Source organism: Lissotriton helveticus, chromosome 1_1, assembly GCF_964261635.1.
Source record: "Lissotriton helveticus chromosome 1_1, aLisHel1.1, whole genome shotgun sequence".
NCBI classification, from domain to species: domain Eukaryota; kingdom Metazoa; phylum Chordata; class Amphibia; order Caudata; family Salamandridae; genus Lissotriton; species Lissotriton helveticus.
Genome location: NC_136057.1, coordinates 1379462923 through 1379490849, shown reverse-complemented (window position 1 = coordinate 1379490849; position 27927 = coordinate 1379462923). Strand labels below are relative to the sequence as shown.

Sequence of the window (27927 nt, the reverse complement as noted above, 5' to 3'; positions counted from 1 at the left end):
CGTTTGGCTAGAGAGGAGAGGGAATTAGCGAAACCCACAGTAAGATCACACTTTGGGGCCGATTCCGATCCGGTAAAATGCGCTCCGAATCATCGTACGGAGAGTTTTTTCCCCATACGAATCGTACCCGTAGACGTCCCGTACGTACGACGAAGTACGATCCGTACCAGGTGCCAAACTCCGTACGAGTCGTACAGGACTCCGTATGACTCAAATCTCCGTACGAGTCTCATTCGGAACCGGCTGTACGCGACATCACTACGGTTCGCGGCTGGTTTTTACGACCCGGGCCGAAGACGCCTGAAATGGCAGAAACCGGTCCCCGGAAGCTTGTTTCCTTCCCAGTGTAAGAATTGGCTTTTGTAGTCTGGTCTGCCCTGTTCCCATGATGCACTGGGCCAGGGACAGACTAATTTGCATACAGCCAGGTTCTGAAACTGGGATGGTGCAATGAGCTAAAAAACGGTGTTGGATCTGGCCCTGATCTCTTGACTGGATGAGAGTACTCTGCTTAATTCAGAGACTCTGTCCATCACCACCCCTTGTTGTAAATTATTTTGTCCACCCTAAGCGTGGAAGGGTATACTCAGATGTGAGTCCCTTGCTCATTGCACCATCAGGATTCAAGCAAGCCGGGCCGAAGACGCCTGAAATGGCAGAAACCGGTCCCCGGAAGCTTGTTTCCTTCCCAGTGTAAGAATTGGCTTTTGTAGTCTGGTCTGCCCTGTTCCCATGATGCACTGGGCCAGGGACAGACTAATTTGCATACAGCCAGGTTCTGAAACTGGGATGGTGCAATGAGCTAAAAAACGGTGTTGGATCTGGCCCTGATCTCTTGACTGGGTGAGAGTACTCTGCTTAATTCAGAGACTCTGTCCATCACCACCCCTTGTTGTAAATTATTTTGTCCACCCTAAGCGTGGAAGGGTATACTCAGATGTGAGTCCCTTGCTCATTGCACCATCAGGATTCAAGCAAGCCGGGCCGAAGATGCCTGAAATGGCAGAAACCGGTCCCCGGAAGCTTGTTTCCTTCCCAGTGTAATAATTGGCTTTTGTAGTCTGGTCTGCCCTGTTCCCATGATGCACTGGGCCAGGGACAGACTAATTTGCATACAGCCAGGTTCTGAAACTGGGATGGTGCAATGAGCTAAAAAACGGTGTTGGATCTGGCCCTGATCTCTTGACTGGGTGAGAGTACTCTGCTTAATTCAGAGACTCTGTCCATCACCACCCCTTGTTGTAAATTATTTTGTCCACCCTAAGCGTGGAAGGGTATACTCAGATGTGAGTCCCTTGCTCATTGCACCATCAGGATTCAAGCAAGCCGGGCCGAAGACGCCTGAAATGGCAGAAACCGGTCCCCGGAAGCTTGTTTCCTTCCCAGTGTAAGAATTGGCTTTTGTAGTCTGGTCTGCCCTGTTCCCATGATGCACTGGGCCAGGGACAGACTAATTTGCATACAGCCAGGTTCTGAAACTGGGATGGTGCAATGAGCTAAAAAACGGTGTTGGATCTGGCCCTGATCTCTTGACTGGGTGAGAGTACTCTGCTTAATTCAGAGACTCTGTCCATCACCACCCCTTGTTGTAAATTATTTTGTCCACCCTAAGCGTGGAAGGGTATACTCAGATGTGAGTCCCTTGCTCATTGCACCATCAGGATTCAAGCAAGCCGGTCCGAAGACGCCTGAAATGGCAGAAACCGGTCCCCGGAAGCTTGTTTCCTTCCCAGTGTAAGAATTGGCTTTTGTAGTCTGGTCTGCCCTGTTCCCATGATGCACTGGGCCAGGGACAGACTAATTTGCATACAGCCAGGTTCTGAAACTGGGATGGTGCAATGAGCTAAAAAACGGTGTTGGATCTGGCCCTGATCTCTTGACTGGGTGAGAGTACTCTGCTTAATTCAGAGACTCTGTCCATCACCACCCCTTGTTGTAAATTATTTTGTCCACCCTAAGCGTGGAAGGGTATACTCAGATGTGAGTCCCTTGCTCATTGCACCATCAGGATTCAAGCAAGCCGGGCCGAAGACGCCTGAAATGGCAGAAACCGGTCCCCGGAAGCTTGTTTCCTTCCCAGTGTAAGAATTGGCTTTTGTAGTCTGGTCTGCCCTGTTCCCATGATGCACTGGGCCAGGGACAGACTAATTTGCATACAGCCAGGTTCTGAAACTGGGATGGTGCAATGAGCTAAAAAACGGTGTTGGATCTGGCCCTGATCTCTTGACTGGGTGAGAGTACTCTGCTTAATTCAGAGACTCTGTCCATCACCACCCCTTGTTGTAAATTATTTTGTCCACCCTAAGCGTGGAAGGGTATACTCAGATGTGAGTCCCTTGCTCATTGCACCATCAGGATTCAAGCAAGCCGGGCCGAAGATGCCTGAAATGGCAGAAACCGGTCCCCGGAAGCTTGTTTCCTTCCCAGTGTAAGAATTGGCTTTTGTAGTCTGGTCTGCCCTGTTCCCATGATGCACTGGGCCAGGGACAGACTAATTTGCATACAGCCAGGTTCTGAAACTGGGATGGTGCAATGAGCTAAAAAACGGTGTTGGATCTGGCCCTGATCTCTTGACTGGGTGAGAGTACTCTGCTTAATTCAGAGACTCTGTCCATCACCACCCCTTGTTGTAAATTATTTTGGTTTTTACGACCCAGCAAGTACGATTCGTGTCGGGTACGCGCCGTACGACCCTTTTCCTACGGGAGCCGAAAACAGTCGTAAACGCAGAGTTCGCGCCGAAAAAGGTACGGAACGCCCCCCCCGGGTATGGCACGTACCCCCCATGATCGCAGGGGTACGCGCCGTACCCCTGTGATCATGTGGGGTACGTGCCGTACACCCAGCGTACATGGGGTACGCACCGTACCCCATGTACGGTGGGTGTACGGCACGTACCCCATGTACGCTGGGTGTACGGCACGTACCCCGCATGATCACAGGGGTACGGCGCGTACCCCTGCGATCATGGGGGGTACGCGCCGTACGGTGTGTAGGTGATCGTGCGCTTTTCCGTACGAATCGACGTGTACCGTACGAATCGCGTCCGGGTCGGCCGATCGGAATCGTCCGGTCGTATGCCGTCCGTACGAGTCGTACGGAAACGGCTCCGGATACGATTCGTACGGACGGGGATTTTACCGGATCGGAATCGACCCCTTTATGTTAACCACCTTCCCGTCCCTCGAGCCTTACCTCAAAATTGTTACTAAACCTCTACATAGATTTTTATTGACAAAATTTAGATTTAATATGATCCATTTTACCCTGGGTAGTTATCAATCGTGGGCTAAGCCTGAGGGAGCTCCCCCTTGTAATTGTGATATGTTTTCCAATCAAGACACCATGCACTTTATTATGTTTTGTGGGTTTTACGCGGGTAGTAGGAAAAAATATTTGTACCCATCTTGAGGGAGGCCGGCTTTATCCAAGTCAGGCCACCATTAATTTACCTCCAGATGTTGAGTAATACTCACATTATTTATTGCGTGGCAAGTTTTTTAGCGGCGGCTTTTAGAAGTAAGCATAGACAAGCGCCACCAAATGTATTACATTAATTATGGCACCTTCTATCTCGATTTTACCCCTGTGTAACTTGTAGCGCAATTGTTTACTTGGATCCAGCGCTGACTTTGTACATTTTATGAATTGTCTCTTTTTAATTATGTATGCAATTTTATGCCTTTTATGATTTTTAATAAAATCGAATAAAGTGTATTTTGACTGACTGACTGGCCTTATATATGTCTACCATTTCCTTAATACGATGATTGCCTAGCTTGGATGAAATTCTAAAAATCCAGTGGGTACTCTTGACCACCTTAGAACGAACATTAACAAGTTTGTGCATCCAATACCCATTTCCTGCGTAAGTTACTCCCAAGTAACAAAAGGTATTAACCGATTCCACTGGGGAATTCTCTATGTAAACAGTTTTGCATTTCTTGGTTTTCTGGCCACGGGCCATGACTAAAGTTTTGGCCTTGTTAATGTATAATTTCCTGTTATTGATAAAAAGGCTAAAATTATCCATTAGACATTGTAAACCAACTGGGGTTGTAGAGAGCAGCACCGTATTGTCTGCATAAAGTAAGACGGGGTTGCCAGCAATTTCTGGTGCTTCTGCCTGTACCGACCTAAGGGTTTTGTCAACTCTATTTATAAATAGAGAAAAAAGTAATGGCGCCAAGACGCAGCACTGGCGAATACCTCTTTTAACCTCAAAGTGTGGTGTACACTCTCCACGCTGTCCATATCGCACCTTGCACGAAAGTTTCTCATACAGCCTTGCTAGGAAGAAAATTATTTGTTTAGGGGCCCCTAGATTGAGCAAGGTTGGCACAAAATAGAATATATCAAAAATAAGAGGGGGGAGGTAAAAGAAGCTGTGATCTATTCGGCTTCCTTGTAGTCAACAAATATAAATGGGGAATGGATCACTTGTACCTGTGTAACCAGGGTTAGATATTCTTGCAGTCTTTTTTTAAAAACCCCTCATTCACGTACATAGGCCATCAGGCGGTATATCTTGATTCTCCGCCTTATTAAAAACGTGACAGCATCATCATTGGGTTTCTTTGATATGCTATCCTCCACCTAGAGGAAAACCACTGGTTTTAGCAGTAGTGATCAGTGACAAAAATTGGGGGTGCTCACGTGAGATAAATTAAAAGTTCCTTGCATTGCCTGAACTGTAACTTTATTCAGTTCGGGACCTGAGGAAAATTAAAAACAGTGTTGCGAGTGAGTAGACAAGTTACAAGTCTTACGCACTCAATCTTCCATATAAGCAGTCAACATGTTTCAGTCGAATAAAATGCCCAAGCGGGTCGGGCGCCTTCTTCAGGACCTAGAGTAAACAGGGTTGAGGCTGAGTAGTATCACAGCCAAGGTGAGTATTTTTTATCTCACTTAATAATGAGTCATGGGTCAGTAGGTACCCAGAGCCGTTGAAGGAAAGAAACAAAAGGAGAGAAAAGGTTTGTGGTGGTGCTGTACATATAACTCTCATAATAGTGTGTGCTGCCTAATGAACTTTTTTTTTAAAACGCATATTTAAAAAACACATACCTTCAAAAAGGTCATGAGCAAGAAGCAAATAGGAAAATGGCAATTCTTTAATCCCGTAAACTTTTGTATAATGCAGAGAATGTTACTGAGTTCACAACCCTAGATAGTACAGTGAATTTAGAGAGAGTGATTAGTGGGCAATTTGTGTACTTTGCATAAGTGTGCCACCCAGTTGTTAGAAAGTAACCAAGCGAGTAAACTAAGTCTTGGGTTCACACGGTAACTTGTCTGTCCTGGTGGTCTTGTGTGGACTAGGATGTCTTTGAAGCTTTTAGTTCTCCTGTTAGCGAAACTTGGTGTGGGCCATTTAAGTGAGCCTGATGTAAGTATTCACCAATTCTTATTTTATCTTCTTGACTGCATTTCTAACTACGCGGTACATGGTAACACAGGTCAGAACGTCTTGTGCAGTTTCCCTAGGCACTATTTCTAACAGGTTCTCTCTGCGTTGGTTTTTAGTCCTCTTCTTACATTTCTTCATCATTTTTGCTGGGTAATCCCGTTTAGATAGTTTCTCATAGAGGTTGTCTGCTTGGATCTTGCACTCCTCTAGTTCGCTGCAGTTACGCTTAAGGCACAGGAACTGGCTATATGGTAGGTTATCCCTGAGGGGGCGAGGATGGAAGCTTTTGTAAGAGAGCATACTGTTGTTGGAAGTTAGTTTTAAGAATGTCCTGGTTTTGATTGTATTGTTTTCTATATTGATGGTTAGATCTAGGAAGTCAAGTTTCTTGTTGTCTGCTGTGTAGGTGAATTTTAGATACTGGTCTTGTGTATTGATCAAGTCATGGAAACTTTTTAGACTTTCTTGAGTGTCTTCCCAGATCACGATGACATCGTCTATATAACGTTTCCATAATCGAATCTTGGAGAGAAATGGGTTGCTGTCATTTTGTATGAAGGTATTCTCAAAAGTGCTCACGTAGAGCCCTGCTACACTGGGAGCGAATGTGCTGCCTATTGATGTTCCATGGCATTGTTGGTACATAGTTCCACTATATTCAAAATAGTTCTCTGTAAGGGCTAATCTGCGGCATTCAAGAATGAAGTGTCTTTTTTTATTATTATTATATTACATTTGTATAGCGCATAAATCACCCGAAGGTCTCAGAGCGCTTGCAGAGAAACTCCTAGCAGAAACCCAGACAGGGCAGAGGCAGGTCTAGAAAAGCCATGTTTTTAGCTGTCTGCGGAATCTCAGGTAGTTGGGTTCCGTCCTAATCTGGAGGGGCAGGGAGTTCCAGGCTTCGGGAGCTGTTTTACTGAAAGCCCTGTCACTGTTTCTGGCCGTACGTACCCTGGGAACACTTAGAAGAAACTTGGTGGATGATCTAAGTGTTCTCACCGGGTGGTAGACCTTAAGCTTTTGTTCTAGGTATGCCGGGCCATGCCCATTGATGGATTTGTGGACAAGGCAACATAGTTTGAATTTAATGCGTTTTTGTATTGGGAGCCAGTGCAAGGTTTTTAAGCAAGGTAGTGAGGGGGTACGAGAGGGCAGGCCAAGCACCAGCCTTGCAGCGGTATTCTGTAAAACCTGCAGGCGGGCCAGCAGGGTGGTATTTGTTGAGGACAAGAGTGCGTTCCAATAATCAATCCTACTGATAATGAGTGCCTGTACTAAAGGCATACGAGCTGAGAGGGGGAGCCACTTAAAGATTTTCCTCAGACTACGCATGAGGCCATAGCTGGTGCCTACTACTTTGCTAATATGTTCAGACATGGACAGTTTATTGTCGATTATTACCCCAAGATTCCTCACTGAGGATTTAGGAAAGGGGCATGAGCCAAGGGAGGCTGGCCACCAGTTGTCAGACCAGATTTTAAAAAGCAGTACCTCCGACTTTCCTGCGTTCATCATTAAAAAGTTCCTGGTCATCCAGTCATGAATGTCTACCATGCAGTTTTTAAATCTGAGTTTAGTTACATCCGGGTTCTGATTTATTGTGATCAATATTTGGGTGTCGTCCGCGTAGGACACGGTCCCAAAACCGTGTTCTCGAATGACCTTTGCGAGAGGGCACACATACAGATGGATTGGTGTTTGGAAGTCCCATTTTTCATTAAAGAGTAGTTCCTCCAGGGTTTCCAAGGTTTTCTGATGAGGTAGACTTGTATAAAGACTCTCCACGTCTAGTCTGACTAAGAGCATTGTGTTGTCTGCAAAGGTCTGTTCCTGCAAGAGGTTCAGAAGGTCTTGAGTGTACTTTAGGTATGTCGGTGTTTTTTGTACCATGGGTCTCAGCTACTGGTCAGCAAATTGTGAAAGTGGTGCTAGAACTGAACCGATACCTGAGACTATAGGACGTCCTGGTGGTGGTCTTCTCTCCTTGTGAATCTTGGGAAGTGAATAGAAGTAGGGTACTTGGGTGATCCAGTTTTTAGAAAATCCGCTTCATTTCTCGAGATCCATCTATTCAGCTCTGCTTCTTCCGCCATCATTTCTATGGTTCTCTTTAGTCTCTTTGTCAGGTCTGTTGTGATCACCTTGTAGAATTTGTTATCCGAGAGGAGTTCGAGACATTTTTGGTCATATCCTTCTCTGCTCAGTATGACAATGCCTCCACCTTTATCTGCAGGTTTAATTATAAGGTCACCATTTCGCCGGAGTTTGTCTAGTGCCTTTTGTTCTGATCTTGTAATGTTCATGAATGGTTTTCCAGTCTGTTTTTTGATCTCCTCCACTTCCTTCATGACAGCTTGTTCAAAAGCTTGGATCTCTATTGGTATTTGGTGGTTTGGGGACAAAAGGTGGACTTGCATCGTAGTGTGGTATCACCTTCCATAGTGCTTTCATCTTTGTGTTAAAGAAGGTTTTTAGTTTTAACTTTCTGCAAAACTCAGCCATTTCGCATTGCAGCTTGAAAACATCAAGTGGTGGTGTGGGCACGTACCCTAATCCTTTGTTCAAGAGGTTCACTTGGTTCTCCTTTATGGCGATGTCTGTCATATTCATTATCAGTGTGTCATGCTTGGTCCTGGTTTGTCCTTTGACATACTCCTGGTTATGACCTGTCGTTCATGGTCCATCCAAGGGACTCCTTTTTTTCTTGCCCTTGTGTTGGGTTGGCCTCTCCCTAAAAAAGGCAGTCTTTGCATGTAGGGTCCCATCATTGGTGCCATTGGGGGCGGTCCTTGAATGTAGGGGTTCATCCATCCGTGATAGTTCGGTGCAAATGGTTGGAAAAGGGGAGGTGGTTGATCTCCATACTGGGGGGTGCACCATTTGATGGGGCTTCGGCGTTGCTGGCGCCTGCTCTGTCCCCTGTTCCTACGTGGGTGTATTGTCTCATCACTGCTCCAATCTGAATTGCCGGTTGAGGTGCCTCCACTAGAGTCATTATCAGTTGTCTGATCTGGTACCTTGCAATCATCCTTGGTATAGAGATGCATTTTCTCCATTGAAAAACATTTCAAGTCCTTACCTAGCTTTTGTATTTTATTCTGTGTTATGTATTCCTTTGTCTCATTCCCCTCACGGTTAATCTCCTCCAGTCTTTTCTTTTAGACAGAAATGTGAACCGTGTTTTTCAATTTTGCCTTACTTATTTGTATCTTTACTGTCAGTGCTTCCGTGAGTCTTGCTGGTCAATAAGGTCAAACGCACTGCTAAGATCTGAAAAACACAGGTATAATCTTCCCTGTTTAGCATGCGTATATTTGCCTATCAAGAGTTCTAAGTTAATGCATTGCTCGAGGGTTCCCAGCCCTTTTCTGAAACTAAATTGAACTGGTGAGAGTATCTCATTTTCAGTTGCCCAATTTTCAAGTCTCAACAATAGTATTCTGCTCATCACTTTATCTGATGAATCCAGAAGCAAAATGGGGTGATAATTTTTAGCTTCACATTTAATGCCTTTTTTTAAAATAGGAATTATCGCGGATTGACCCAATGACGGCGGTATATACTCTGTCATTGCTAAGTTAAAAACTCTAGTTAAAATAGGACTCCATAGATCTTTTTCGGTTTTATAAACATCAATAGGGACCCCATCTGGACCTGGTGCTTTACCACCCCTACTACCAGTCAATCCGTCATGAACTTCGTCAATGGTAATATCTAGGGGCATCACCAGCCACTTACTTCCTACTATACTTAGCGACCTAGATACATCGGAATCGGATGGATTAAAAATACTAGAAAAGTGTCTCACCCAGGCGTCACAATTGACATGAGAGATTAATTCTCAGAATGATTCACTCTTTAGAAACGGCGAGTTAACAGTTTCCCAAAATGACTTGCTATTCGCTGTATCCGCTGCCATGGGTAACTTGTCCCACGCTAACTCTTGAAGCTTGTTTCTCCTTGCCTTAAGGGCCAATTTATAATTAGGACGTACGTTTTTATAATAATCTCAGTATTTCTAGGTTTGCTACCCAAAGCTTGTTTAAGTTGGCTTAGGGCCTGGGTACAAGTATGGACAAACCATCCTCTATTTTGTCGGCTATTTTCCCCGAAGGGTGCAGTCAGTATCCCCTTGATTACAACATTGATTTTCCCAAAGTTGGCTAACAGCAGGGAGGGATTAACATCCTCATTGAGGCAATACGAAATCTCTGTATCACATTTAGGAACAATTTCATATAATTTTTGTCCCATTGGGCCTAATAGGAGCCATACTAGTAATAAAATGTTGATTTGCTACCGTTTTTAGTCCCCAAACTAAAGTTGACATAGAAATACAGTTGTGGTCACTCAATACCTGCTCAGTGATCCATGGAGTAGAACACAGATAGCTGCTGATGGCTGAGATAAGCATATAGTCAATAATAGAAGCAGCATTTATGTCAGTAAATGTTGGTAAAAGACCACCACTGGTATCCTGTGCACACTGTAGCAATTCAAGGTCATATATAGCCATCAAACAAATTAAGAGCTCCTCCAAAAGCTTTGTGTGTGAAATGCATACTTTCATCATCCTCCCCATGCATGTTCTCCCAGACCTTAGTCATCAACAATTGACAAGATTGGATATTAAACCCCCCACCCAAATTATAACAATATTAGTCTTAATAGTACTTAAAGAAATTTATCAAGCCCATTGTCTAATTCTAATACAATATTACTACGAGTTGAGTCAAACACGTTATTGTATTAATTAACCATGACCACATCCCTAATGTCTTTGCAATGTAACCATAACATCTAGGAGTGTGTTCCTATGGTGATAGTTCTTTTGACAGTAATACCAGATGCCTTATTTGAAATAAGAGTCAGAAGCCCCCCTTTGGCTCTACCAGCAGGGTAGTTGTCATCTATCCATTCTCCAGTAGGCTAAGGCTCCGGACTAGGATGGTTAATACCCTTATGACAATCATTTTCTTGGAGTGCACTCAAAGACTGGTATCTATTTGAAACTGGTAAATCATGGTGGGGTTGGATTGACAAAACTGAATTCATGCTCGGGGGGGTTTTGATCATCTTCCCTATGTTGAGTAAAACTTAAGTGCCTATAGAAGAAACCAAGTGGTTGCAATGTCATAATCGAATCAAATTGAGACAATGGGGGTGCTCCAACTAAGGTGTTTTTAGCCCATCTTGGGGTTCTAAAATTGATGATAATGCTGTCTCCTTTAAGATACTTCCGTAAGGGGCCAATCCATCCCAGTCTTCATGTCAGGAGAATCTGATTAGCTCCTGTCACCAGGAAGCCACAATTCTTGTCAAGCCTGTATACTACTCTGTTCTTTAGAGTGTCTTGGCTCTCCATTTGTCCTGGTTGCAGGGGAGGCACATTCACCAGAACGGCGACATATGGGCAGCATTCAGGGAGCAAATTGATAGAGGCGTCTGCTCTCCTCTCTTGGGTTATATTGAGACCTGACTTATCATATGTAGCAATTGGATGTTCCGCATCCATCCTATCCAACCTAGCCCCTCAAACTGATCGGGGTTGGTTAATCGGACCCTGCTGTCTTGGTGGAATATGGTTTGCTAATTCATTATTTCCGTTAGTGAACCATGCGCTTGCCATTTCGGCCTCCAACAGGTTCTCTACCTGTTCCTTTGTTTATTCCATTAACAGTAGGGGTAGTTATCTTAGACACAAGCTCATCTTTCCCTCCCGTGGTTGCATGGCTCTTTGTCCCAGCACTAGTGCAAGTGTCCCTCAGTAGGCCACAGATCTTGGTCACCTCGCTAAACAGTTTATCAATTTTCTCCTAAGCAGCTCCTCAACCTTAGATAAAATTGTAACTATGATTAGTGTTGTTTGTGAGTTAGCAGTGGTACTTTGGCCGTCTAAGATATCACATATAGGATCTTTAGGGGTCTGCATAGGGCCTTTCTTTCTTTGGAATTGCCAACCACCGTTTGTCTCTTCTTGCACCCTCTCTTCCTCTTCGGGGATGGGGATCTGTCAGATGAATGCAGGGGGAGAGAATCAGGTTGAATGAACAAGTCGTGTTCAGATTCTAATGCGTTTTCAGGGGGCCTAGGTGTTCCATGGGGCACAATAGGTGCAGCTTCTGCAGATTGCGTAGGCCCTCCCTGTAAGAATCTGCTACTGTTGCCTAACTGTTCCCCTACCATTGTGCCAGGGACAAGGATAGACACCGTTCTATCCTGTCAATGTCATCAGTGATTAGACTAAATGCTTAAACTAAAAATGAGTCAATTGTGGTGCGTGGATTATCGATTATAGCTTTTTGAATCTTACGTTTGATCATGGTGACTTCCCAGGCGATATTTGAGTATAGAATAAAAACGAGTCTGATCTATAATACAATACACAGACAGGTTCAATATAAAGTGGCTAGTACAAAAGTGCAAGGTGCTAAGACGTTATAAGAAATACAGTACAGAATACGATGCAAAGGAGCAAAAAGCTATGGTCAAAGTGCAAGATAATAAAGAATTATAAGAACACGCAAATATAAAGCAAAACGAGCCCTTTAGAAGAGTTCTCTTTTGTTAGAGTATTCCATTAAAAGAAAAGGTAAAAGATTAAATGTAAAAGCCAGGACTGAGCAAGGATTGTCACTAAAACCTCCTTAACACAAAATCCTGAACTTCAAGCGCAAAACGTGGAATGTAATAGGGGTACCCCGCTCTTCTGGGCACCGTTAACTTGCTCCTCAGTACTATGGTAGATGGAGGAACTTTGTTACATATGGCTTAGGCCTCTCACCATTTTACAGGGCAAATGTGTAAATTTCAAGATCTGTTTGTCAAGATTAGTACCTGTGATTCCATTATATCCATGTTGAGCCACGTATACCCACGTAGAAGGTTGGGCGGGAGGGTGAGCTATTAGTGACCCCTGCAGGAGGGGATCCAAGGGGGGTGGCCTAGCCCGGTCTCACACATCCGTGTATGGGCACAGACGGGCCCGCCCTTAGGCCGGGCACGCTCAACGCGTCCTGCGCTGCGGGAGCCCCTGGCGGGTTTTAAAGGCACCAACTGGCGCTGTGGAGGGCATTGGCGGCAGCCCCCAAAGGAGGGCAAACAACAAAGCAAGATAACGTCCCGCGCTGTAGGAGCCCCAGGCGGGTTTTTAGGGCGCCTCCTGGCTCTGTGGAGGACGTTGGCGGCTGCAAGCTGGGCCGTATGGGGATACCGCAAGGGACGCTGGGGAGTGTAGTTCGTACACACGGCTCCCAGGCTCCCGGTCCCCCCTCCTCAGCCCCCAACGGAGGGCAAACAACAAAGCAGGTGGGCATCCAAACCGTTATACATTTCTAAAGCACTTTGCGGTTCCGTGAGCCTTTACTGAGTTGCAAAACTTTAGTACAAAGCAAAAAGTAATTTAGTTGCATCAAACCCTGTGAGTTAGAAGGGTTTGGGATCACGAAGGGGCATATTTAACCGCATCCATGCGGTGCATTTTCCCGCTGTGCGCTGGAAAATTCAAAAACCCATTGTTCATGACGAGCTCACCTTGTCGTGAGTGTACCAGAGGTACACCTCATGACGAGCTGAGCTCGTCATGAGCGTCGAAGGGGTTAAAAACCCCTATCGTCACCACAATGTCACTTTTTCAGACCTTGTTGTGGCGATAGGGGCTTCGCCTTATTTACAAGGCAGTGTTAAGCCACTTAACACTAACACTAACTCTGTCTTCCACTCCAACGCAGATACCCTTGCACTATGTTGCAAGGACGCTTGCGTTGGCACTAGGGAGCTAAATTAGCACCAGCACACGGGGAAACGTAGGATGCACTGTATTTTTGTAATTACTGTGCAACCCAGTTTTTCAGACGTGGCGGAGCATGGCGTTAAGCTAAGGAGGCTAACGCCACGCTCTGCCACGTCTCTCATAAATATGCCCCTAAATTTCTTAGTACATCTGGCTCTTTGTAATTTGGCAGCTGTTCCAGGACTGAAAAACGCATTGTGCTCCGCTCTACTGTTTGGAAGGGGATGACATTTGAAGTTTGACGGTACGAGGTGCAGAGACTGTTTACCACATTGATTGCTGATTTCCTCGATTTGACTCGTTTTGACTGTTTTTCTCTTTAGTTCTGTTGACAGATGCCACAGGATCACGGAAGAACGCGCCCACTCTTGCCCAAGCGAGCCCTTCTGGAGGACTTTCTACCGAATAATGCCTTATTGTACTTCATTTAGGAACACCATCCTCGGCACGCCATCTTTACCTCTTCCCCATATTTTTAAGATTCTACGAGCGTCTATTTCGGCCTTTTTCAAGAATAAAGCCTTTTGTTTTTTGTGAAATTAGCTCTTTTTCTTGGGGTGTTTTTTTTGTTGTTGTTACTACAGTGAGTTTGAAATTCGTAGAAGAATCCTGAGTGAAATTGAATATTCTTTTCCAGACCCACCAGAAATCGCCACACGCTGCCATAAAACAATCAGAAAAAAAATGACTGTACTCCCCAAGTACATAAAATTAAATAAATGGGCAAGTCAATTACAAGGATCACTTTTCAACAGCCTCTAAGATATTACAATCTTCAAAATAATTTCACAAAGCAAGTACTGATCACTGTTATAGGTGTAATCATATATATTGCTGGTAATTACGTCACTTGTGAGGTCCTGTGTGAGGTAATGTGCAGGGCATTGGGAGACTTAAGGTTCCGCAGCAACACAATCTGTCAAATTTGCTGGACTTTTAAGGTTTTGCATAGGTGCACATGAGAGAAAATGAATTAGTAGAAATTAACGTTTTATGGTAACTACATTTCCTTACACAGAAAGTACAAATTCAAGCGTCATTAAATAAAGTGAATATTGCCAATTTCTCACGGCGTTGACAATCTCAAAAAAGTTCATGAGGTGAATGTGAGGATGCCTGTGCATGTTGCCACAACACATATAGATGTTAGAACAAGAGTTTTGTTGGAGTCAAATGAGGGACCTTCAAATCGCATTTATCAAAATATTTCTTAGATATAATAAACAATGTGTAAAGCACATTTTAAACGGTGTCACCTAATACATTCCTATGGACCTGCGGTGAGAGGAAAATTACAAAAAAGGAAATATAAAATGATGAACAATTCCAGAGGCTATCAGCAACGAGGCAGACTCCCCAGTAGAAAGGGAGACAAAAATGTGGGGTGGGAAAGTAGAGATCTTTTAGTAGAGAAGATGTGTTCCTGTATAAAAAATAATTTTTCAAATATACTAAACTCACGGTGCTTCATAGTTTTGAATGTTTGGGCTCTTGGGTACTTTGTTTGGCGTGCAGTCTTCCTCAGGACAGGAGGCGAGATCTCATTTCCTCCAAGTGTACGTCAACAATTTGTCCAAGTGCATTGAGATGCACATATTTTTCAGTTTCAAATCTTTATTTCGGTCACAAGACCATAAAAGTTAGACACAATATACATCCATAAAAACATATTACAATCATGTTTAAAATCAGTTCAAATCTTGGAAATATTTTAAAAACAGTCGTAATTATGGAAGCAAACACTCTTATTATTATTCCCTGGCCACCTTTAAAAGCCTTGTGCGTATAAACCAGATTGCAGGTAAAAATTTTGACATCGCAAAGACAATTATCGGGGATAAGTCAGTTTTTAAGACTCTGTATGCCGGTTGAAGCTGTCTGAAACCCAGATTTTTAAGCAGAGGAACAATCCAATGCTTTCTGCTGTGCCGATATGCTCTACACAAAAACACAACATGCACATCATTCTCCTGTGAGTTATTGCATGCGGGGCATGCCGAAGTGCTAGGTTGCCTCGTCCATCCTTTTGTGAAGGACCTCCAAGGTAAAGTCCCATACCTCCACTGTAGGAACAGTTTTCTTGTTAGAGGAGGCATGATGTCGTTCAGGACACATTCCATGTTATAAGTGACTTTACTTTGGATAAAATGAGAAGTTAGTGATCCCGGATGGACCTTCAACAGTGCTCGAGCCAGCATAAAATCATGATAGGTTTTTGAAAGCAATTTCTTGGAAATGCTAATGCTCGCTTTTTCCGGGTCTGTCCATAGTCCTGTCATTCCGAGGGACTCACACTAAAGGGTCGATTAGGATCGCGGACGGACTTGCGTCCGTCCGCGACCCCAGAGCAGGAGGGAACCTCCGCATGGCATGCGGAGTTCCCTCCTGTGCAATTAGGATGTGACCGCAAGGGTTGCGGTCACATCCTCTATTTTTAACATTGCGGCGGGTGGAGCTTCAAGCTGCACCCGCCGCAATGTTAAAAATGCACGCATTGCATTTGCATGCAGTAAGAGGCAGGCACCGCGCGGTGCCTGCCGCTTTCTGCATGCAAATGCAGGGGGGTACCATAGGTACCCCCATGTGCACCCCCCACCCCCCCTTCACCTAGGGGGCCCGCAACGGGCCCCCGCAGTGAAGTTCCGTATGTTTTTCCACGGCGGAAAACCCGCCGCGGAAAAGCATACTTTACAGGCCATCCTAATATGGTGGACGGTGTCTGACAGACACCATCACCATATTAGAGCTTTTCCGCCGCGGTTGTAAGCCAGCCGCGGCGGAAAAGCTGCGGACGGAAACCAGGACCCACCAGCCATCCTAATGTGGCGGTGGGTCTTTGGTCAGTCCGCTGAGGTTTTTCCGCATCCTCTGGGCCGGCGGTGCCTTCCGCCGGCCCTGAGGATGCGGAAAAACCGCGATCCTAATGACCCCCATAGTCTTTATATAGCTTAGCCAGGGTATGTTACTGGCTTTTGGGGTTAGTAAAAGGTCCTGGAGCTCTGCTCTGTAGGTTGTCAGGTCTTGGCTGCTCTACAGGCGGCGCCAAAAGGTCAGTGGTTTGAGGCCAAGTTCCTCGGTAATTGGCCTCACGCCCAAATCCAATCTTAGAGGGAGCAGTGGTGTACTTCCTGGAAGGATTGCTAACTGCCTGAGGAACTTATTTTCGGCAGTTAAAAGGCTTTGGGAAAATATATGGCCCCAGAGCTCTCCTCCGTAAACAACTGCCCCACGAGCCTGCACTTTGTATATTTGTATTGCAGGACCAAGGGGGCGGTAAGATGATTTACAAGCAATTCTTAGAATCCCTCCCGCCCTCTGGGTTAATTTCATGGTTGATTTGGTTTGGTGTGCCCCCCACGTCAGGTTTTGATTCAGGGTTATTCCCAGATACTCAAACGTCTTCACCCTTTCCAGGCTTACATCTCCTAACCTCGGGTTGGGTCTATTGGTCGGGATTGGGTTTAAGATCATAAATTTTGTTTTCTGCGGGTTAACTTCAAGGCCCCTGTCCCCGCAGAATTCCAGGAAGCCATCTAACACCCGCTGAATGCCCATGGGGGATTTGGACAGCAGCAGGGTATCATCCGCAAACATTATTGCAGGAACCCTGCTGCCGCACAGTTTCGGGGCATCAATATTAGAAATCCTAGCCAGGTGCTCTATTACCCCGTTCACAAAGATGCAAAACAGAGTCGGTGCAAGCACACAGCCCTGCCTTACACCTCTGCGAACGGGGAATCTTTTAGTTAGTGTACCACTTTTTCCGCACCTGACTTGTGCAAAGGATTGCTAGTATGTCTTTTGGGACACCCATGTCGTCCATGACCTTCCATAGCTTAGATCTGGGCACCAGATCGAAGGCGGCACACATATCCATACCGCGTACAGGGTGCCGCCCTTGATCAGCGCTGTTCTCCAATAGATAAGATTCAGTCTAAGTATTTGGTCAACCGTCGAGACCCCCCTCCTGAATCCCACCTGATATGGGCTCAGCGTGTTGGTTTCCTCTAACCAGTTCTGTAGCCTGTCTAACATCAATCTCCCAATCTCCCAAAGAGCTTCTGGGTAACGTCAATCAGACTGATTGGGCGGTAATTGGCCGGCAGCAGAGGGGATCCCTTTTTGAAAATAGGGACCACCTCTGCTCCCAGCCAAGTATCCGGGACCCCCATTCCTTCAAGGACCGCATTGAACATCAGCCTCAAATATGGAGCCCATATCCCCAGCTCCTGTTTATAAAGGTCTCCGGGTACCCCGTCTAGGCCAGGGGCTTTTGACACCGAAAGCCCTGCAATGGCAGCCTGTACCTCTTTTATCGTGAATGGTTCACCAACTGGTAAAGTCTCAAGAGTATATGGAGTGTGGGTCGAGGCACCTTCCTCTAGGGCATAAAGGGACTGGAAGTGAGTTTCCCACACACTCGGGGCAATGTTAGGGTCAATAGCTGTGGGAAGATCTTCCGAGCCATGATTCACAATTCTCCAGAATTTACGGGAGTCCCTGTTCCCTAAGGCTCTCGTGAGTTTCTCCCAGTGGGCTTCATCCCACTCCACCCTAGCATTTAACAGGAGATTTTTGTGTGTCCTTCTTCTCAGTTTTATTTCCTCCCTGCTATGACCTGCTTTAACAGCTAGCAGGAGGTCGCGTTTAGACTTGCGACACGTGGAGTTATACCAGGACTTTCTGCTCGTCCTGCCGGATCTAGCGATCCCCTTAGTGAAAAGGTCTGCCTCCATTACATTAATGAGGTCTTCATGCATTTGCCACAGAAGTGCCCTAGTGGCTTCATTAGAGGGTTTGTCTCCAATGGCAGCTGCCTTTTCCAGGACGGGGATAATTTTATCATAGAGTCTGGCCAACTTGTCATCACTTGAGGCCAGTTTCTCCCATCTCACTCTCCTTCTATTACTCTCAAGGGCCAGTCCTGGCTTTGGCCCTGAGTTTTCCAGTCCCTCTACCGTAATACCTGGTATGGCGTATTCCAATTCTAGGGCATTATGGTCGCTGTCCCCTCTATCAATTATCCTAAAGTCAATGATATGTGACCAGGATGACATTTGGACTAATACATAGTCCAGTCTCGATTCACTTCCAATTTTATTGTAGGTGGATTTGCTTGGGACGTCTGATTTCGAACGGCCATTACATGCCCTAATGCCATAATTAAGTGTGAGAGCTGTTACCTGCAGGGCAAGAGGAGTCCACACCCTTACACGGGGGGCCATGGTAGCCGGCACCAGCCACCTTGAATCCTCCTCTAGGGAGGGTCCATCAAGAAGGCCTGGTAATGGCTCGAAATTTACATTTACGTCACCTCCCACCAGGTAAGGGAGCCCCCTGGATATTTGGCTCAAAAACACAGAGAGTTCTTCAATCGTATTCGACTCTCTTGATGCAGGCACCGGTCTTGAGTAAACATTAATTACTACAAGTTTGTAGGAATTAGGCCATTCTATCTGTACCGCTAGAATATCGTCTGAATCTACGTTTAAGGTTTTAGCGTTACAGCCCAGGTGGGTAGCCACCCAGGTTGCCAGGCCTCCTGATGGTCTTCCCCGACCCCCCCACTCTTCAGGTTTTGAGAAAACTGCAAAGCCCTGGCGAGCATGCTCTTCTCTTGCCCAGGTTTCCTGGAATAGACATACACTTCTTGAATTAGTGAAGGAAGCCCATTTCTCACATTCCAACTTAGTACCCAGGCCCGCCACATTCCACGAGATCAGATTCAATGTTGATTCCTGGGACTCAGTTCTGTTCAGCTGTATTATTGGGGGTTCTAGTATATCCTCATCACATGTTCTCTCGCTTGAGGCTTCGACAGTAGTCTCTGCCATCAGCTGGTTAGACTCTTGGGGGGGTACCTGGGCCCGTGTGGCAGCTATATTTTCCTTAGGCCGAGAGGTGGGTCCCCAAGGGGTAGATCTACCTGACTGTCAATCGCACTCCTCGAGGTAGGAAAAAGCAGTAAATCTATTAGAAATTTCTAACGGAGTAAATGGAATCAAATGGTCCATTCTCCTATTCCCCTGTGAGTGGTCCTGTCTCCCCAAAGGCGTACAATGGTTCCTGGCGTTAACCGTGTTCCACCCCAGGTCATTCCCGGTGGGTGTGGGTCTGGAATCGTACCCCGTATAGCAATTGTTAGATGGCATAAACGTGTTGCGCTGTGGAGGTACTTGGGCTCCTAGATAAAATGGGGCATTCACCAAGGATCTTGGGTAGAAATATGTTAGGTCGTATGGGACTATGGCGCTAGTCCTACTACCCATAGACCCATTCAGTATGAAGCCAACAGCCTCAGGGTCCCTGAAATTTACTACGATAAGGTCACCATTTAGAGTTTTTTCCCTGCTGCCAAGCCAGGGGAGACGCCTGACATGGATAATATCTCCCTTAATGTAGTATGGGAGTGGTCTGTTTTGTCCTAGCCAGTGTATGGTCTTGTTTTTCAACTGAGAGTACCCCTCCCTTTTCCCTGCCTCTAGGGGGGGACTCCTGTGAGTACGACCACAAAGGGCACTGCATCGGGTGGTAGTTCAACATGGACACCCTGTTTTTTTTCCTTCCTGGAACTGTTCTGCCTACCACTCCCTGAGTGCCAGTTGTGGGTCGTTGAATTATGCCCTCCCCTCTGGGATTCGCTAGCAGCTTGGGCAGCTGGTTTAACTGCAGGTGGCTGGCAGGCCTGTACTGGTGCTCTCTGAGATAACGGCGCTCTCAATTGGGTAGTAGCAGGGATGATTATTTGCTTTGTTATTACTTTTGTTGCTACTAATATTGGGACCCTTGAGGGCAACCGTAGTAAGGACAGGGGGAATAGAGGGGATTGGGCGAGTTGGAAAATGGACTATGGGCATCAATGGAGGGACTGGTTTGGCCGGGTTTATGTGAGGCTCTGGCTGAACATTGTTGCCAAATGATGACTCCATGTTCCCAAGCCGATGTTCCACCCTTTTCAAAATGTCCGTATTGGGATCATAAAGGACCTTAGTAGATTCTCCATGGAATCCCAGGAGGTACCAGATAAGAGCGCCTCTTCTAGTGGGGGTGTTACTGACCTTACTTCTCTTAATAGGTCAGAAACCGGAGTTACAATATTGGAATCCGGAACCACGGATGTCAATGACGCTAGAGAAGGTGTTGCTGTGGTCTCGGTTGTGGGAGCGACTGACACATTCTCTCTAAGCGATTTACCGAACTCTGAATGGCTAAGCTTATGCCTTTGGGGTACCACCCCCCTCCTTCTCCTTTTGGCTGGAGGCGGACCAGGAGGTTTCATTACATGTGGCGTCTTGCCTTTCCTTTTTGATAGATCCCTAGCTGGAAGGGAATAGACATTAGTGGCAACGGGTCCTGTGTTAGCAATGCCTGGAGCTAACATGTCGGAAGAGAGAACAGTGTTTGCAATGTCAGATGGGGGGGGAGTGTCTCTAAGGAGTATGGGGAACTTATCTATGGACAGAGGGTCCTCGTTTATGGTATCTGGGATGATGTCAGACAAAGTGACCACGGACGATGTGTCCAGCAAGGGTCTATTCTTGAGACTTTCGATGGAACAGCGGCGGTCAGTCCTACGCTCCGCCATCATATCCTCCTTCTCCGCGTCGATGACAACCCTGGTAAAGTAGTTCTCGAGGGTACCTTTAGTGCCCCCCGCATGGCCGGTCATGTCAGCGGTGGTAGTCATGGTAGAATGCTCCTTCCTTACAGTAGCCCTGCAGTATTGGTAGGTGACAGAGGGGTGGCCCGTCCCGTCCTCCTCCGTCCCCGGACGGCCACAGACGGTCCCGCCCTTGTCCCGGGCGCGCTCCCGCGCAGCGGGTACACGGTGATCTTGTAATAGCGCGGGACGTGATTGGCGGGGGGGCGTGGCCGGCAGGGAGAGCAGCCCAGCTGGTGTGATTCAGGCGCGCAGGGACTCCTGGTCCACGGAGTCCCTGCCTTCTGCTCGCAGCCCTGCCGGTCGGATGGAGCCAAACCCCTCAGGTGCAGCTGTTTCCGCGGTTAAAACCGCGCTGCGGGACCCACGAAGCGGGTCCGGTGAGTTGCAGCCTTCAACCTCAGCAATGAGGAAACGTAAATGCAGGTGCAGTGGACGGGTGAGTATGCTGACAAAGTCCCAGTGCAAGTGTCCCACTGGCAGAATTCCAAGCCCCTGTTTAACTCCGTGGGCGGGGGGCGTTGCCGGCAGGGAGAGCAGCCCAGCTGGTGTGATTCAGGCGCGCAGGGACTCCTGGTCCACGGAGTCCCTGCCTTCTGCTCGCAGCCCTGCCGGTCGGATGGAGCCAAACCCCTCAGGTGCAGCTGTTTCCGTGGTTAAAACTGCGAGTTGCAGCCTTCAACCTCAGCAATGAGGAAACGTAAATGCAGGTGCAGTGGACGGGTGAGTATACTGACAAAATCCCAGTGCAAGTGTCCCACTGGCAGAATTCCAAGCCCCTGTTTAACTCCGTGGGCGGGGGGGCGTGGCCGGCAGGGAGAGCAGCCCAGCTGGTGTGATTCAGGCGCGCAGGGACTCCTGGTCCACGGAGTCCCTGCCTTCTGCTCGCAGCCCTGCCGGTCGGATGGAGCCAAACCCCTCCGGTGCAGCTGTTTCCGCGGTTAAAACCGCGCTGCGGGACCCGCAAAGCGGGTTCGGCGAGTTGCAGCCTTCAACCTCAGCAATGAGGAAACGTAAATGCAGGTGCAGTGGACGGGTGAGTATGCTGACAAAATCCCAGTGCAAGTGTCCCACTGGCAGAATTCCAAGCCCCTGTTTAACTCCGTGGGCGGAGGGGCGTGGCCGGCAGGGAGAGCAGCCCAGCTGGTGTGATTCAGGCGCTCAGGGACTCCTGGTCCACGGAGTCCCTGCCTTCTGCTCGCAGCCCTCCCGGTCGGATGGAGCCAAACCCCTCAGGTGCAGCTGTTTCCGCGGTTAAAACCGCGCTGCGGGACCCACGAAGCGGGTCCGGCGAGTTGCAGCCTTCAGCCTCAGCAATGAGGAAACGTAAATGCAGGTGCAGTGGACGGGTGAGTATGCTGACAAAATCCCAGTGCAAGTGTCCCACTGGCAGAATTCCAAGCCCCTGTTTAACTCCGTGGGCGGGGGGGCGTGGCCGGCAGGGAGAGCAGCCCAGCTGGTGTGATTCAGGCGCTCAGGGACTCCTGGTCCACGGAGTCCCTGCCTTCTGCTCGCAGCCCTCCCGGTCGGATGGAGCCAAACCCCTCAGGTGCAGCTGTTTCCGCGGTTAAAACCGCGCTGCGGGACCCACGAAGCGGGTCCGGCGAGTTGCAGCCTTCAGCCTCAGCAATGAGGAAACGTAAATGCAGGTGCAGTGGACGGGTGAGTATGCTGACAAAATCCCAGTGCAAGTGTCCCACTGGCAGAATTCCAAGCCCCTGTTTAACTCCGTAGGCGGGGGGGCGTGGCCGGCAGGGAGAGCAGCCCAGCTGGTGTGATTCAGGCGCGCAGGGACTCCTGGTCCACGGAGTCCCTGCCTTCTGCTCGCAGCCCTGCCGGTCGGAGGGAGCCAAACCCCTCAGGTGCAGCTTTTTCCGCGGTTAAAACCACGCTGCGGGACCCGCGAAGCGGGTCCGGCGAGTTGCAGCCTTCAGCCTCAGCAATGAGGAAACGTAAATGCAGGTGCAGTGGACGGGTGAGTATGCTGACAAAATCCCAGTGCAAGTGTCCCACTGGCAGAATTCCAAGCCCCTGTTTAACTCCGTAGGCGGGGGGGCGTGGCCGGCAGGGAGAGCAGCCCAGCTGGTGTGATTCAGGCGCGCAGGGACTCCTGGTCCACGGAGTCCCTGCCTTCTGCTCGCAGCCCTGCCGGTCGGAGGGAGCCAAACCCCTCAGGTGCAGCTTTTTCCGCGGTTAAAACCGCGCTGCGGGACCCGCGAAGCGGGTCTGGCGAGTTGCAGCCTTCAACCACAGCAATGAGGAAACGTAAATGCAGGTGCAGTGGACGGGTGAGTATGCTGACAAAATCCCAGTGCAAGTGTCCCACTGGCAGAATTCCAAGCCCCTGTTTAACTCCGTAGGCGGGGGGGCGTGGCCGGCAGGGAGAGCAGCCCATCTGGTGTGATTCAGGCGCGCAGGGACTCCTGGTCCACGGAGTCCCTGCCTTCTGCTCGCAGCCCTGCCGGTCGGAGGGAGCCAAACCCCTCAGGTGCAGCTTTTTCCGCGGTTAAAACCGCGCTGCGGGACCCGCGAAGCGGGTCTGGCGAGTTGCAGCCTTCAACCACAGCAATGAGGAAACGTAAATGCAGGTGCAGTGGACGGGTGAGTATGCTGACAAAATCCCAGACATATAATTTGTCAATAAACAACCTAATAAACAAATATCAAACTGTGGCCTCTTCCATATCTTTCGGCGATGCTCCATGGTCTATCACTCTTTGTAGGAACACAGTGCATTACACGATTACAGGCCTGTAACCAAATGCCAGTCAAGCCAAGCATGGCTGCCTTCCTTCAGAGAGCGTAGAAGAGCTGGAACTCAGATGATTATTATAATACATAAAATAAGCCTACAAATGTGCATTATAGCAATCACAGCAAGCAGTGATTCACCGATGCTCTTGCAGGAATAAGTATCTTATAATCACATTACTCTGTGGTAAAGACAGTCCATTAAGAATTGCTATGACTACCTGCACACTTTATGAGCACATGCCTATAGCACAAGGCATTTCCCTACTTACTAATAGTGAGTATTTGTAAAGATATGTCCAGTAAATCCTACTTGTGAATAATGTATTTTCGATCCATAAAAAACTCGTCAACCATTGCCAAGCTTTCAAACTCTTCACTTCACGAAGTTTGAGGAGGAAAAAACTTGCAACTCTGCTCACCCTTTCAACTTGCAGACCATGTCCTCTAACAACTAGTCAGAGGCAGATGAGGTCTACTTGTTAAGCTACTAACTTAGCAACCTGGGGAGTTGGAATAAAAATCGACCGTTGGTTGAAAATCAAGAATAATTCTGGTCAAATAATATAACAACCCTATGACTAAAATATGAACGTGAAATGAGAAGCAGTTCAATACTCAAAGGTGAAACTCGTCACCTGATGTACATGATCTTGTATCATTTCCCGACACCCAAACTAGTCTGCATCGTTCCCGTTGCTCTAGGTTCACACTACACATATACTACTGCATAGTGGTGAGCATGGCACAAACTTTTTTTTTACTAGTGATATATCCAGATAGTGAGTTGTGATTCAGTTTTGACCCCAGAAGCCTCTGCTTCTCATTAGTGATCCTATCATATGTTGATGGTTCTTACCAGAATCCAGTACATATGTGTCTCATCCTATGCTTGGTCTGATGTTTACTGCACCATCACTCACTCGGATCAGAAATTCAGTTTGTACTATGGTCCTTTCATTCTGTGCCAAGTGAGACAGAACGACGGAAACCCCATTGCTGACCTTTTTGCACACCACATAGAGCTTGTGTGCACTTTTAGTGTCTCCAGTCTCGAATGTGGAGCAAAATATGGTAAGTAAGGCTTGATGTTCTTCTAACATTCAGGACGGGAAGAACCAAACGCGCACGAAGAACTAGAGCTGAAAGAGCGCAAGCATTCCGCCTCCCCCAATACCCTATGGGGCCCTGCCTTTGATTTTAGAAAGGGGAGGACATCGCTTTCTCCAGACCTCCATAGAGTGAATATACTTGTGACATACCGTGCCAGGGGAAAGTGTCCCACCTGGCTAAGAACAGGGATCCAAACAATTACAATCAACTAATAAGCATCTTATACAAAGAAAGATTAAATAAACAACATTATACAGCATCATGAAAGAGGTCAAGGTAAGCAATTATACAGTAAATAGAGAGATAATGAAAAACAAAATGAGTGGAAGCAGGTAAGAATGTACATTCAAAAACAATATCAGTAATAACTATAATAATAATAGCAAAAAGGCATTGGGAGAAAATCACGGTGGTTTACGAACTTCGGCACTTGCATTATGGGAAGAATGGGAACAGGAAGCGACCAGGGATAAATATTTGGTCAGAGGGAGCCATAAAAGATCACGTTTGACTGCAAGGGAAATGGGAGTAACAAAATTAGTATCAAGCCTATGATGGAAGCAAACTGCATTCCACCAAGCACGAAAAGTGACATCATTAGCTTGTTTCCAGTGAGAGGTGATGAGGTGAAAAGCAATAGCAATCAAGAGGTCCAGTAAGGCATAATGTTGTGAGGGTTGAGGAAAAATAGGAGACAGGCAGCCCAGAAAAATATTGATAAGTGAGAAGGAGAAGTGAAATTTAAAAATCTTTTGAATCTGAGTCCAAACCAGATTCCAAAAACAAGCCACGAGAGCCACGAGAAGCCTGTTTCAAAGAGAAGGCCTTATGGTAAGACTTAAAATCAGGAAATTTAATACCTCCAAGAGATTTCTCCTTCTTCAAAGTAACAATAGCAATGCGTGAACGTTTTCCTTTCCATAAGAATTTTAAAAGAATGGAGTCAATCATCTTAAAATAATGAGAAGGAATGTGAATGGGAATCATAGAAATAGTATATAAAATAATATGTGCTAGCATCATTTTAATAGAGTCAAGACATCCCCACCAGGAAAGAAAAAGGGGGTTCCATCGTGTAATGGCAGTGGTCAGTTTTTTAGAAATGCAGTCAAAATTAATTTTAAGAGTGTCAGACAAGCGGGGAGCAAACCAAACTCCCAAATATTTAATTTTCAAACATTGCCAAGAAAAGCCAGAATGTTCAAAAAGGTGTTTTTGGCAGAGAGAATTAAGGGCAAAATTTCACATTTGTCAACGTTTAAACGATACCCAGAAACTGCAGAGAAGGAGGAAACTTGATGTAGAAAAGATGGAAGAGAAGAGTGAGGGTCAGAACAATAAAGAAGAATATCATCAGCGTAAACTGAGAGTTTTACTTGTTTAGAGCCAAATTGAAAGCCAGCGATGTTAGCATCATTCCTAATCTTAGTAAGAAAGGGTTCTAAAGCTAAAACAAACAATAAAGGGGATAAAGGACAACCTTGTCGCACTCCTCGCTGTAAAGGAAAGTAATCTGAGACCATGTCGTTTACAAAGATTGAAGCGTGAGGACTTGAATAAAGAAAGGAGATAAAAGAAATAAACTTGGGGGGAAAACCCACCCATTGGAGAGCTCGAAACATAAAATCCCATCCTGTTCTGTCAAATGCCTTCTCAGCATCTAAAGAGATAGCAGCTAAGGGAAGAGACAATGAGGAAGCCTTACTCAAAATATTAAAAAATACACGGGAATTGTCGGATGAGAGACATCCTTTGACGAAGCCTGATTGTTCTGGGCCAATTAAGTCAGGGAGAAGGGGATCCATTCTGAGGGCCAAAATTTTAGCGAAAATTTTATAATCAGTATTCACCAAAGATATTGGACGGTAATTCTTACACAAAGTATGATCCTTGTCATCTTTTGGTATCAGACAAATTAAAGCCTCTTGAAAAGAGCCACGTGAGGAGCCTGAAGCAGAAAAAGAATGGAAAAGTGCAAGCAACTTTGGAAGAAGAAGGGAAGAGAAAGAGGTATAGAATTCAATTGTAAAGCCATCAGGGCCAGGTGCTTTACCAAGCCTTAATGACGAAACTGCGCGGGAGAGTTCTTGGAGAGTAATATCAGCTTCCAGGGAATGGAAGTCAACGTGGGAAGAAGAAGGGGGGGAATATCTTGAAAATAAGAATGAAGGTCGGCCAATTCAGGAAAGGTTTCAGGAGTATATAAAGTTTTATAAAAAGAAACAAATTCATGTAAAATATCTTTATCCTTAAAGAAAGACAAACCATTAGGGCCCTGAATAGATTCTACCTTTTGTCTATCTTTCCGTATCTTAAGATAGTTGGTTAGCAACTTCCCCATTTTATTTTGACCGCCATAGTATCAAGAGTTGCACTTCAATAAAGAGTTTGAGGCAGCGGTAGTGGTGAATTTATTAAAAGCAAATTTGGCATCAATAAGTTCTTTGAGGGAAGATTCAGTGTTGTATTGATAATAAAGATATTCAAGTTTTTTAATATTATCCAAAAGTTGAGTCGACTTATCCTGAGCTTGTTTCTTCTTTTGGGACACAAAATTGATAATAAAACCTCTAGCAGCCGCCTTAAAGGAGTCCCACACCATTACAAAAGGGGAATCAGGGGATTGATTAAAGTCAAAAAATTCTGTAATAAAAGCCTTAAATTTGGTACAAAAGGAAGGGTCCAGGAGAAGAGAATTATTAAATCTCCAACACCCGGGGTGGGGGAAAAAGGGATGAGGTCAATGTCTACAAAACCAGGAGCGTGATCTGAAATTCAAATGGAACCAATGTCTGAGTGAAGGGTAAGTTGGGCTAAGGATTTACTCAAAAATAAATAATCAATGCGGGACTGGGAGTGATGGGAGGGGGAATAAAAACTATATTCTCTAAAATCAGGGTTACATAACCGCCAAATATCGACAAGAGCATTATTACGAATCGAAACAGTAATTTGGGAATGCATTTTGGAGGCAGAAAATTTTACTGCAGAGTTTCTGTCTAAAATGGGGTCAAGGATTTGATTGCAGTCACCACCAAAAATAACATAATCATCATTAAGCGTAGCAATTTTGTCTGATATGGCAGGCCAAAACAATTTATCAATACCGGTAGGTGCATATACGTTGAAAATAACCACAGGAATTTTATCAATAGATAACTTAACTAGTACCCATCTACCTTCAACATCGCATTC

At 46.3% G+C, this 27927-nt stretch overlaps 1 protein-coding gene across 2 annotated transcripts in view; it reads left to right on the top strand.

Annotated features, from left to right (window-relative positions):
- LOC144825003 (ras-related C3 botulinum toxin substrate 2-like) overlaps positions 1 to 13747 on the top strand; it is a 186537-nt gene extending 172790 nt beyond the window's left edge. The window contains exon 7 of one of the 2 annotated variants that reach the window (XM_078683917.1): positions 13532 to 13747. The gene's annotated coding sequence lies outside the window, so the exon portion shown is untranslated. The remainder of the gene's footprint in view (positions 1 to 13531) is intronic. The other variant, XM_078683926.1, reaches the window with a different exon arrangement.
- The last annotated feature ends 14180 nt before the right edge of the window (positions 13748 to 27927 follow it).